Here is a 12,570-nt window from a genome sequence, read left to right as displayed (position 1 = left end):
TATTCCAGGAATATTAAGTTCAGGTGTTCTGTAACTGATGAATTCTTGCAAGTCATTTTCAGCTGCTTCTGCTTAACTGTCGAAAACTTCTTTTGCAAAAAGTTATCGAGATGCTTGTGGAGTAAGCTGGATGCAGCAAAGTTTCGTAGTCTAGCTCGTTCGATTTCTATAGAGTTATTTTGCTAGGCATGTGGCCGGGCGTTGTTTTAGAGAATATTTAGTCTTTTCCAGCTGAGTGATACTGGATGTAAATGTCGCAGCCATTAAGAATATTTCGTCGATCTCCCGTCAATACTTCTCAGCTGTAGAAGATTACAATGGTCATGACATTCTTTTGATGTAGCTTTGGTTTAGGGGAATGTTTTCGTGTTTCATCTCGGTCCAGCTACTGCGTCCAACACCGCCGTTTGTTATGTAGAATCCGTTTTTGATGCAATATCGCAAGATAATCGATAAATTGGTCGTTTTTATTTACTTAGCGCGCAGAGAAGAATTTACAGCTGTGAGCGTTTCTTTTTATTTTCGTTTCTTTTTGTTTTCGACGGCACATTTATCGAGCCTTTTGATTTAGCAATTGTGGTACAAATATAGAACTACAAAATAGTTATTGCTTAGGTCTTTAGTAATCTATGTTATTTTGCTTTTTGAGTCCGTTTCAACATTAACTCCTATTTTGTTGTGGAAAATAGCAGAAGGTCGGCTGAGATGTTCCTCACTTTCAAAGATTTCGTCTCCATTAGGAAACATTTGGAAGCAATGATGAGATGTATGTTCAATGATGAGGGCTCAACTGACTTACTGTGTTGAATTTTGCAATCTTGTATCGTTTTCATTCCATTTTTTAAATTTCACAGTCCAAAATAAACAATAGTAAACGGAGAAAGCAAAGTCGTTTGTATAAATGAAAACACTGAAACCTTTTCCCCAGCATGATATAATACATGAACATAATTAATGAAAGTTTATTTTTCCAAAATTAGTATCAGAGCTTAAAAAAACAAAACCGCAAATATGTTTGTACCATTGCACACAACTCCACTCACTCATCCACTTTAACACACGACTCGACTCACCCACCCATCCACTTAAAACACACACACACACACACACACACAAATTAGTTATAGTTACACAATGAACTTGAAAACAATATCGCATCACCACCCAACAAAGTTTTCGTCTCTGTCTCCGCAAGAAATTGCAGATATTCTTTTCTACACTAGGTACAAGGCCCGAATGTTTTTTTGTGGTGGTGGTGGTGGTGGTGGGGTGCAGTTGATCAGATCGACTCGAAAGGATGAAAAGCAAAGTCGATCTCGGCAGAATTTGAACTCAGTACGTAAAGACAGGCGAAATACGGCTATGCACCTTCACCCGGTGTGCTAACGTTTCTGCCAGCCCGCCGCCTTGAGAAATTGCAGATATTACAACAGCTAGTTATATCTTTTAACAAGAAAAGTGATCTATCATTCTACTACCACAAGCGAGGTTCTCTACTTGTCAGCTTTAAAACATTAGTTATAAAGACTTACCTATAAAATTTTACCCCACATATACTAGCAGCTCGCAGCTTCACTTCACACGAGATCTGAATTGTCTTTGTGTTATCAACAACGTTGTATGTGCGTGTATGAATGAGTGTGAACACGTGTGTATGTGTGTACTATATATATATATATAAAGTAGTAGTATGCTGTCAGCTTAATGTGACAGCCCCATGAAGGAAATAATACTACTGCTATTTAGCCCGAGGAAGCAGCACCGCTTCCTGTGGGCCTTGACACATTTCCTGTGTCCTTATGTTTACAAGGGGGAGACAAGCACCTCCACTTAGCTAAGCCTGCATCCAGAGACATGTTTCTGAGTCTTTGCTCGTCATCAGTCTGGAGTAACAATGGCCTACTAGCTGGAGATGCCTGTCAAGCTCTCGTAAACATATAATAATTCTAGTGAAACATATTCACTGATTTGAAATCAGTGGACGCTTGCTCAGGCAGTTCACAATCTTTGTCGGTCGTCTCATAAGAATCTTCCTTTCTCTGGGGATCCTGTTTTTGTATATGTTGGCCTTGCACAATGGGACAGATTTGTTACATATGGCTTGCATTACCGACATGAAATGTTTGTGCTTCATGTCAATGTCTGGTGTGGAGAGACATTTAGGCCACTCTTGTTTCTTTCAATCAACTTCCAATTTGCTTTGTGAAAATTTAGCTTGGAGAGATTTTGGGTGCTTCGTATAGGCTGTATGTCTGCTGGAGCTTTTGGTCCATGTATAGACAGTTCTATTATATTGTGATCCGAGATCAGCGTCGGTGTCACTTTAACATTATGGATAATGTCCATATTGTTTGTGAAGCAGAGATCCAGTATATTATTTACCCTGGTTGGTTGCAGCACGACTTGTTCCATGAAAAAGGCATTGGTAAGGTAGAGCAGGGACTCTAACTGTGCTTGCTGTTGGTGTATTATTCCTGGGAGAATCTGGCCCCCAGGCCATTCCATGTTTGGAAAATTAAAGCCACCCAAAAAGAATACATTGATATATGTTGTGCGATTTTAATTCATCTATGCTAGATTTCTAACCACTGAGGCAAATGCAAAATGGCTGATTAGTCGGTACAATGATTTTATGATCTCTCCGTTCAGCTTCGTCATATCACAGCGTTCAATATCTCATCGCGTTTGGCCGTACGGCCTTTAATGTTGTTTTCACTGTTTAATTTTTCCTGTCTTGGTTTGTGTTTGCTACCTTGGAACCCTCTGTTTAGCAGGTTAATCCACTAAACAGGAAGAGCTATTCTAAGAGCGCGTTCTGCCTCATCTTCGAAACGTCTAGTTTAGAATAGAGGCAGCTGATGAAGTAAAAGTTCCATAAGTGGCTCGTCTGTTTTCCTATGTGTTCGTTCTGTTGTCTGTAAAAAAAAGTCCGCTTTTGTGCTTTATGTCCCCGTTCACTTTTCTAACGTCCGTACCCGGATATGCATCTATATATACATGTAGATGTAGGTATGTACATATATGTATGTATACATGCATATGCTCATATATCATTTGTATTATATATGTATATATATATATATATATATATATATATATATATATATATATATATATTAGTAATATATAAATGTATATATATGTGTGTGCGTACGTTAGTACATGACGTAAAACAATGTAGTCTCTCACGCACGCACACAAACACACACGCACGCGCGTGCGCACCCACTTACACAAACATTTTTATCCATCAAAATTTTCAGAGATTTCTTCACATGGATAGTCGTCAACTATAGCCAGACTTCGCATGAGAAGTGAAAATTGAGGCAATACGTTGCCTGTAGGCAAAATAAATTTCTTGAATTATCTCATTAGTGTGCTTTGTGCATCTTTTTCTTCGTATATTTTGTGATAGCACCTTGATATTTCGTTCCTTTAGCTTTGCACTTTACAAAAGTGTATCGCTAAATGAATGAATTAATTAATGCATTCTGTATGTGATGTGTGTGTGTGTGTGTGTATGTATGCGTGTATCTGTGCGCATGCGCGCATGTTCGTTGCGTACATTCCGCATGAGGCAACACTCGAATATTACTAAATTTTACGTAATTAGGAAGAGAAGAGTATTAAAATAAATTACTGAGACAAAAGAAAAGCTTCGTGGTTACTCGACATGCAGGTAATAACAGCTAAATTTCTCTCCAGTCACACCCTACTATTTTAACCAAAATTTTGGAATTTTCAGAAAATTTTTGCGAATTTATATTCTACGCACGGAATTCATACGATTATGTAAAAACCAAAAGGAAAAAAATGTTCACACGTGATTTAAGGCCTATTTAGCTGTTATTTTTAGCACATCTTATGATCACCTCATACCAAATGTGTTTTAAGCCTGTAATAAGCGACAAAAGGAACACGTGGTAAGCAACTTGGTAAAAGCTTGGCTTGTTACTATGGAAACAGGCACCTATGACTTTCGTTTGGCTAAAATTACCCAAAATTTGCAAATTTTAAAAGCTATTAACTCTTTATTGATTGATTTATGGCGAAAATGAATTTCATGTCAATAGTTACTTCCCAAAACTACACCAATACACCAAATATGAAATCAAATGGAACAAAAATTGAAGAAATTGAAAAGTGGCAGCCAAACAGAAAAAAAGGCTGTCTTTCCTTCCTTAAGACATTAGGGTGTGGTTTGAGTGAGGTATAGGTGCTATTTCTAGAAAGACGAGTAACGACGGAAAGGATCGTAAGGGTAGTGTTGTTGTTGTTGTCGCCGTCTTCGTCTCCTCCTCCTCCCGCCATTCTTCCTTTCTTTTCTTTATCACCTTCAGTCTCGCATCAGCCCTGGATGAGAACGCTTATTATTAACGACATTCCAGTCATGACCATCCCATCTTTAAATACACTTAAGATTACACTGATCTTTGTGTTCTTTAAGTTGATGGGTGTGAAATGGGGAAAAACGGCTGTTATTAATTACTAGCATACCAAAGGGACCAACTTCGTTGAGGTTTAATGATCAACAGAACGTGTGTTATCTGACCTGATTGACGACCGCGTAAGGGTGGATTGAGGTCAACGAAGGGACACAGTGACCAACAAAAGGGACTTTGAAAGGCGAGAATAGTCGCTTCGTAGATCATTGTCGTTGTTTAACACCGAGTAGTGGTTTGATTGGCTAGAACTGTGATCAAAAGCGTTCAAGCAATGACCGTTTCGTATTTTTTCAGGTATGTTCTATGCAGGATTACATTATCTATTACATCGCTCCGTTTCTTTATTTTGAGATGCTAGGCTGCGATTTGAAGGAGATTTGGCTGTTATTTCTTCCAGATCAAGCCACCATGTAAATACTTTCTCACTGCGCTGCTTCGTGATAAATTGATTGCTATTGTTGATGATGATGGCAGTGATAGTAATTCGGTAATGTCGGTGACCAGTATTCTAGTATTAGCGGTTGTGATTATAATGATAATATTAATGATGTTGATAACAATAGAAATTATAAGGTGATAGTAGCGGAGGTGGTGGCGGCGGCGGCGGCGGTGATGGTGTTGTGAGGTTTGTTCTTGTTTGTCTTGTTAATGTTGGTCACTTTCTGCTGACGGTCAGGATAGGACTAATGAGTTGATGATATCGGTAGCGGCCGTGTCGGTGGTGGCAGTGGTGATGATAATACTGGTGATGTTGATGGCAGGAGAAATGTTGGCATGTATTTTGGTGGTGGCGGTGGAGGTGTAGTGTTGTTGGTGGCGGTGATGCGGTGGTCGTGGTGGTCGAAGTGGCCATGGTAGCCATGGTGATTATGGGAAAATTGTTGGGGGTGATAGCTGTAGTGATGTTGATAGTAACAGAAGTGATTATGAGGTGTTTTGGTGGTGATACTGATGGTGATAGTGATGATGTTGATCCTTATAATGTTTGTGAAATATAACGTGCCTTGACTATAATAGTGGAGGCGCGTGGCTTAGTGGTTAGGGTGTCAGCATCATGATCGTAAGATTGTGGTTTCGATTCCTGAACCGGGCGACGCGTTGTGTTCTTGAGCATAGCACTTCATTTCACGTTGCTCCAGTCCACTCAGCTGGCAAAAATGAGTAACGTTGCGATGGACTGGTGTCCCGTCCAGCGGGGGAATACACACGCCAACTGAAACCGAGAAACCGGGCCCATGAGACTGGCTAGGCTTTAAAAGGGCGCATTTATTTTTTATTTATTTTGACTATAATAACTGTTATAATTTAATTGTCCATTGTCTGATATAATAATATTTCGGAATATAAAAATTCCTTCTTCAGATATCGCAAGGAATTGATCGAGTCACGGTCTTCCAACGGTTACTGAAATTCATTATTTTTCTGGAAGCGTCTCTACAGTGGTGTCACGAAGCTCCTTCCGGAATTCCTCATGAGAAGTGCGTGAGGGCGGCCATGTCTCAAGCTCATGTGTGTTGGCACATCCGCAGCGCTGCTTCTAAGCTATGTATTATACAAGCAGTTTGGTTTAGGTGCTGTTGTTGACGTTATTTAACCCAAGTCAACGCTTATCGAGCAAACCAGTAATCAAAGACGTTCTGGCCTTGACTACTCTGCTGATGTTGAAATTCTAATGAAGGAGAAGGATTTAGGTTAGAAACCGGTTCTTTCTCTATTGGCAAGAAATCTTGAAATAAAACTGAATAATGGCATGCAATTTTTGTTTCAAGGATTTGGGAGTTTGGACGATTAGTGACCTTTTTAAGAAACTTTTCGTTGCCGACCTCTTTCCTGCAGAACTATTGAACTATTCAAACCACAAAAGCTCTCACCTGCTGACCAACATTAGCATAGAAGTTGCTCTTTTTGCGTAACAAAGCATGGAGCAACTTTTGTCGGAGGTTCCCCAGCTTATTTTACTCGTGTCACCCTTTAGAGTAAATATAAATATCTTGGTGCTCTTTATGCTTTAAGTGGAAAAAAAATTGTAAAAGCTTTTTATATGTAGTTAGCAATAAATAATTTAAAGCATAGAAAATTAAGCACTTTATTATTCAATGAACGAAGCACCGTTAACTATAAGAATCTTGAGAACTAGGTGTGTCTTTTAGCGTATTTTTCACACATTTTAAATATAATTGTATTAATTTTGTGTTGCATTGATTAAGAATTTCTGCTCCTATCCAGATGTTCCACCTATTATTAATAGCAGTTGAAACTCTCAAATTATGTCCCGCTGTCTTGAAGTAAAAACGGTGAAAAATACAACACAGAATGGTCTCTGTGGGAGCAAATCTGATCATAGATTTGCAAAATCGGGATACACTATAAAAACCATAATCACCAGGATATTCAGGAAGTGTACGTGCCCTTTATTATTATCAGTTTTAAATTTGTGAAATTTACAATGTTTGTTGCTGATGGAATTAACTGGTGAGTTCCTTTTTTAATACAGAAGAAACGTTCAAGTCTTGATCTGCCACCGATTACTTCTAAGTACAAAACCTATTGCAACACAAGCCATAAACGTAATCACATTCTGCTAGATACAGCATCCAAGTCTCGTCCACTCTCGTCTTAAAAAAGGACGGACATACTGAGAAAAATAGTCCTAGACACAACACGTCTGAATAAAATACGGGATGGCTACGGCCGGAACATAACCTAGAATTAAACAATAACTTATTCTTAACTTCAACAGCTGCAATCAACATGCTATACATCCTGCAGTGTGGAGGCGCAATGGCCCAGTGGTTAGGGTAGCGGACTCGCGGTCATAGGATCGCGGTTTCGATTCCCAGACCGGGCGTTGTGAGTGTTTATTAAGCGAAAACACCTAAAGCTCCACGAGGCTCCGGCAGGGGATGGTGGCGAACCCTGCTGTACTCTTTCACCACAACTTTCTCTCACTCTTACTTCCTGTTTCTGTTGTGCTTGTAATTCAAAGGGTCAGCCTTATCACTCTGTGTCACGCTGAATATCCCCGAGAACTATGTTAAAGGTACACGTGTCTGTGGAGTGCTCAGCCACTTGCACGTTAATTTCATGAGCAGGCTGTTCCGTTGATCGGATTAACTGGAACCCTCGACGTCGTAAGCGACGGAGTGCCAACAAAAACATCCTGTAGTAGAGATTTGAGATTGTAGTTGGATTACCGATTATAAAACACAGAATCAATCAAGTCAGTTTCATGGGAGAAATATTGCTGCACCGTTTTTATCATATAATTATATTTCAAATTTAAGAAACTAATTCATGACTAAAGACATCAACTTATTTTATTAGTTTTCTTATTTTATTCTTTATTTTATTTCAGTGCAATAGTTAGACGAGGAAAGGCAATGCCAAAAAGAGCCATTGTAGGGCTTCTATGACTGGAAGAGGAGGAAGTTCTCAAACCGCAGACACAGCTCGAATTCTATGAAAGAAAAAGAAGAAACCTGCATACACAAGGACGTTGACGTGCAGTTAGTTCGAAATTAAATTCTGTTTTTGTTTTTCAATTTCATTTATGTTTCATAAAAACATTTCAGTTTTGTAAATTTGAAAATTTCTAAATGTACAAAAAAAAAAAAAAAAAAAAAAAAATTTATCCAGTTCAAATATTATTTCAAATATTATTTGAAATATTATTCTGAAACCAGTAGGATTGTAAAAATAATAAATTGCCATTCTAATACATGTTGCCATCGGTAAAATACCTTGTTCCTTCTCTTCGCATTTTGAGGTCAGATCCCCACCGATATTAACTTTGCTTTTCACTTTTCGTGAGTGGTTGAAATAAAGTGCCAGTTCCGTATTAGGATCGATACGAGCTGGCAGAAACGATAGCACGCCAGGCGAAATGCTTAGCGGTATTTCATCTGCCGTTACGTTCTGAGTTCAAATTCCGCCGAGGTTGATTTCGCTTTTCATCTTTTCGGGGTCGATGTAATCGACTTAATTAAGTACCAGTTACTTAATTAAGTACCAGTTACGCACTGGGGTCGATGTAATCGACTTAATCCCTTTGTTTAGCCCCTTGTGGGCAATAAAGAAATAATTAACTATACCTCTGCACACAAATTTAATGGCCAAATCAGAAATTATTATTTCTTTTTATCACAGGTTTTGTTGGAGCTACTGGAGTCTTGCATGCGTAGCGGGCTTGCTACCTGCAGCCTATAGTAGCATGCTACCCGTTCTTTTCAGCTATCTAATACTTTCTTGATTATTCTGGCCGTGCCAAGGAGGCAATTATTACTATTATTATGTTGTTTTTTTTTTGCTTCTTTCTTCAAATTTTCTTCCATTTCTCGCCGAGTGTTTTCCGTACACCTAGGGCAGAGAAACTCACCGCATGCATTCCCAGCTTACACACGCAAATTCACAGGTAAAATATGTATTAAAAAAAAAAAATTTTTTTAAAAATTCATGAATGGATGTTGTTTTCTTTGATTCTTTGGTTGTCCCTGGGTAGTACTATCTGCTATTGGGACATTTTGCGAACAATTTTCTTGTTAGTTCTTACTGTTTTGTTTACACTTGTACGTGTAACCCCGCACTTTGTATTGTCCTAAATGTGTTTTTTGCGGCCCTTGTGCCTTGTCGCCAATAAAGAAATTATTATTATTATTATTATTATTATTATTATTATTATTATTATTATTATTATTATTATTATTATTATTTCTTACTTCGGTAAGCTGTGTCACGTATTGCTCTGGTGATTAAAAAAAAAAATATATCGGATTATATGCTAATCCGAACGAATAATTTCTAATGGTGTCTCCTATTTCTCGCATGTTCCTTCGTTTTAGAAAAAAAAAATATGACTTTAATTTCTCCAAACAAAATCTATTTTCTGCCGTCAGGCAATTTAACCATTCTGACGAAGACAACAATACACCAAGATAAGAAAGAGGAACTAAAAGAGAGAGAGAGAGAGAGAGAGAGAGAGAGAGAGAGAGAGACAGACAGAGAGAGAGAGAGAGAGAGAGAGAGAGAGAGAGAGAGAGAGAGAGAGAGAGAGAGAGAAGGAGAAGCAAAAGTTATTAAGAGAAAATAAAAGAAGGATTTATATTTAAAAAACACACAAGTATAAATGCAGTTTTCACTAACAAATATACAGTGCATTAAAATTCCTACCAGAGGAAATAAAGACAGGAAAAAAAAAATGATTTTCCGGCATTAAGGAAATTTTGAGTAAGGTCAAATTTCATTGTGAGGATTTGTGACACGATAGTATGGCTAAGGATTCTGTACCTTGTGCGAAGGACTTATTGAAGAGCGGGCTAGAAAAATATTAACCGTACTCTGCCTCACGAAGGGAAGGGAACATTCTTTGTACCCTAGAATCATCAAATAAAGGAAGCTGTAGCTGGTGTCTGGACGATTAGCTTCTCAATCGACAACGCTTATGGAATAGTTTGTCCGGTTTTCTGGCCTCGGGATGAAGCGCAGCGTCAGGTAGACATAGTACATGAAACAGTCATTCAGTACATGGACAAGCATAACACAAAGGTGCTAATCAATCAGTCATTGATCACTAGTTCGTTCTTAACTCTGTAGCGCAATAGTATTAAGTGTATAGGTAACGAGGGACACATTCGAGAAGAATCAATATGACCTTGAATGTTCTGATTTCTTAAGACCACGGGGATTTTCTAGAGTTGTGTTTTGTTGTGGGTACCGAGGGAATAGTGGTGAGACTGATGGAAAGTCTAGCTCTTATATTTGTGGTAGTAGAGGCAGTCGAGGGCTGTCTGCTCGAAATAGTTGAAAACAGAAAAAGAAGGTTCAGGAAACTGGCGGAAATGCATGATCACAGGAAATCGTGCAGGTTCGTGGTTATCAGAAGCAATAATAAAGGACTTCTAGAGTTGTTATTTGAGCTGGATGACAACATGTGAATGGATCATGAATTTAGGAATGGAAACTACCGCGAAGAAAAAATTTTAGTCAAGACTATAGAGAAATCTATGAACGAGTAGAATACTTTTAACCAAAGAATGTGTCATATTTCAAGGTAGCCGTTGTTGGCACTCCGTCACTTACGACATCGAGGGTTCCAGTTGATCCGATCAACGGAACAGCCTGAAATTAACGTGCGCATGTGGCTGAGCACTCCACAGACACGTGTACCCTTAATCTAGTTCTCGGGGAGATTCAGCGTGACACAGTGTGACAAGGCTGACCCTTTGAATTACAGGCACAACAGAAACAGGAAGTAAGAGTGAGAGAAAGTTGTGGTGGAAGAATACAGCAGGGTTCGCCACCATCCCCTGCCGGAGCCTCGTGGAGCTTTAGGTGTTTTCGCTCAATAAACACTCACAACACCCGGTCTGGGAATCGAAACCGCGATCCTATGACCGCGAGTCCGCTGCCCTAACCACTGGGCCATTGCGCCTCCACTCAAGGAAGCCACCCTTAATGATTTTAGTGACCTTCACCCTTGGAAGAATATAAGTGATGAATGTGAGGGGTTGTAGATTGTTATGATTCGATCTAAGTAGTAGGTTCTCACCCGAGTGTGGGTAAGTAACTCTAAATACTCTTTCATATTTTACCATAATGTTATATCTGATTTAAGTGCTGCGGGTATTGTATGATTTTATGTTTATTCTGCGCTTTTATCAAAGTTTTGATGTATTTATCGCATGACATTCGTACCACTCTCCCCCCGTTTTTTTGCTCATCCCTAACCTATTTTGTAATTTTTCCGGTATTTATGTTAATCTGTCTGAGCCTTGATTGCTAATAAGCAAAAAGATTCCGTAAGCCTAAATACTTGTATCCATTGTAAAATAAGTTGTAAAATGCATACTTCAGAGAAAGCATTTCTAAAATAGCCTTTCTTCCTTCTCTTTATGATCAAAGTCGCAATTCCATTTCTAAATCACTGCAACCCGACTTTACTATTTTAACAAAGAAATCGACGTCTTTATCTAACTTTGCGAATATTATTAAGTCATCTGTGAAGAATATAGAATTTAAAAAGGGTGCCTTTCTCCCTAGATTGTTGCCCAGTCATCGAACTATGCAGTAACTAATGAAGGAGTGAAACACATAATTTTACGCTACCATTTCCCAGTGATTTTTTGTTCACCATCAAGTTCGTTCCAGTGTATGATACTAGCACTGAAAATATTGATGAGATTTTTAGCTCTGATTCTACAATTCAAGAATGGGGCATCATGATGTAGGCTTTTCTGAAATCAAACCATGCCAAGCTGAAGTACACAAACAGGCGATAATTTTGTACTACAGCTCCTTTCACTGGTTTTTTCATAATCAAAGTTTCTCTCATCCATCCATTGTGATACATTTCCTTTTATTATACATTTAGAGGATTTCTGGTTTGGCCGTGAAAAGATTTCACATGTTTTACAAAAACTCCTTTCCAATATTCTATCTTTACTTGCTGTAGGATATTGTTCCTACTTTTAGTGATTGGTTTTTGCTTCTCTACATTACCTATTTCATTTCAACCGCTTTGCTCCATTCTATGTTTTCCTTATGCATAATCGGCCGCCCTCGAATTCCTACTAAGAATTCTTTTTCATCTCCAGCATTTGATGCTAACGTTTCTATTACTCTAAAACCGTGCCCGAATTGATTTTAAAAGTATATACTCAAACTGAGTTGCTTTCTGAACATAAGGTTTTATCTCGGCTGACTTTGCACGAATTCTTTCCTTGATCTGCCCCACCACAAAAATAATTCTTGTTGTTGTTGTTGTTGTTTGTTGTTATAATATTTGTGCTTTTGGTTGAACGGTGATCTTAGAACTGGCTCTGTAGAAGAAATAAATGTATTACACTTGCATTTAATGAAAAGAAAAAAAAATCTTTTGGATAATTTTCCCGATAGAAGTCATCTCCTCTTCCCGGGTATTGCCTCTTGTTACATTGCTTTTGGTTATCTGTATTGCCCAATTTCGTCTTAACTGTTTTGATCAATTCTGCATTTTCCCAATGTGTAATCGGGCGCCCCCAAATCCCTGCCCCAAATCCTATTGCTTCTCTCGAATTTGTCATTCGGGGTGGAAACGAAGCGTTTCACTTTGCATATCTTCGGGTGGAAACCGGTTTGTCTTCGCACATTT

At 38.6% G+C, this 12,570-nt stretch overlaps 1 long non-coding RNA gene across 1 annotated transcript in view; it reads left to right on the top strand.

Annotated features, from left to right (window-relative positions):
• LOC106881760 (uncharacterized) overlaps window positions 1-9,070 on the top strand; it is a 15,331-nt gene extending 6,261 nt beyond the window's left edge. Inside the window, exons 2-3 of the long non-coding RNA XR_001410895.3 lie at window positions 6,672-6,845; window positions 7,801-9,070. This is a non-coding gene — a long non-coding RNA (uncharacterized LOC106881760). The remainder of the gene's footprint in view (window positions 1-6,671; window positions 6,846-7,800) is intronic.
• The last annotated feature ends 3,500 nt before the right edge of the window (window positions 9,071-12,570 follow it).

Source organism: Octopus bimaculoides, chromosome 9, assembly GCF_046866305.1.
Source record: "Octopus bimaculoides isolate indiv1 chromosome 9, ASM4686630v1, whole genome shotgun sequence".
Classification (NCBI taxonomy): Eukaryota; Metazoa; Mollusca; class Cephalopoda; order Octopoda; family Octopodidae; genus Octopus; species Octopus bimaculoides.
Note: the sequence above shows the minus strand (reverse complement) of the source record. Positions and strands in the feature narration are given on the sequence as shown.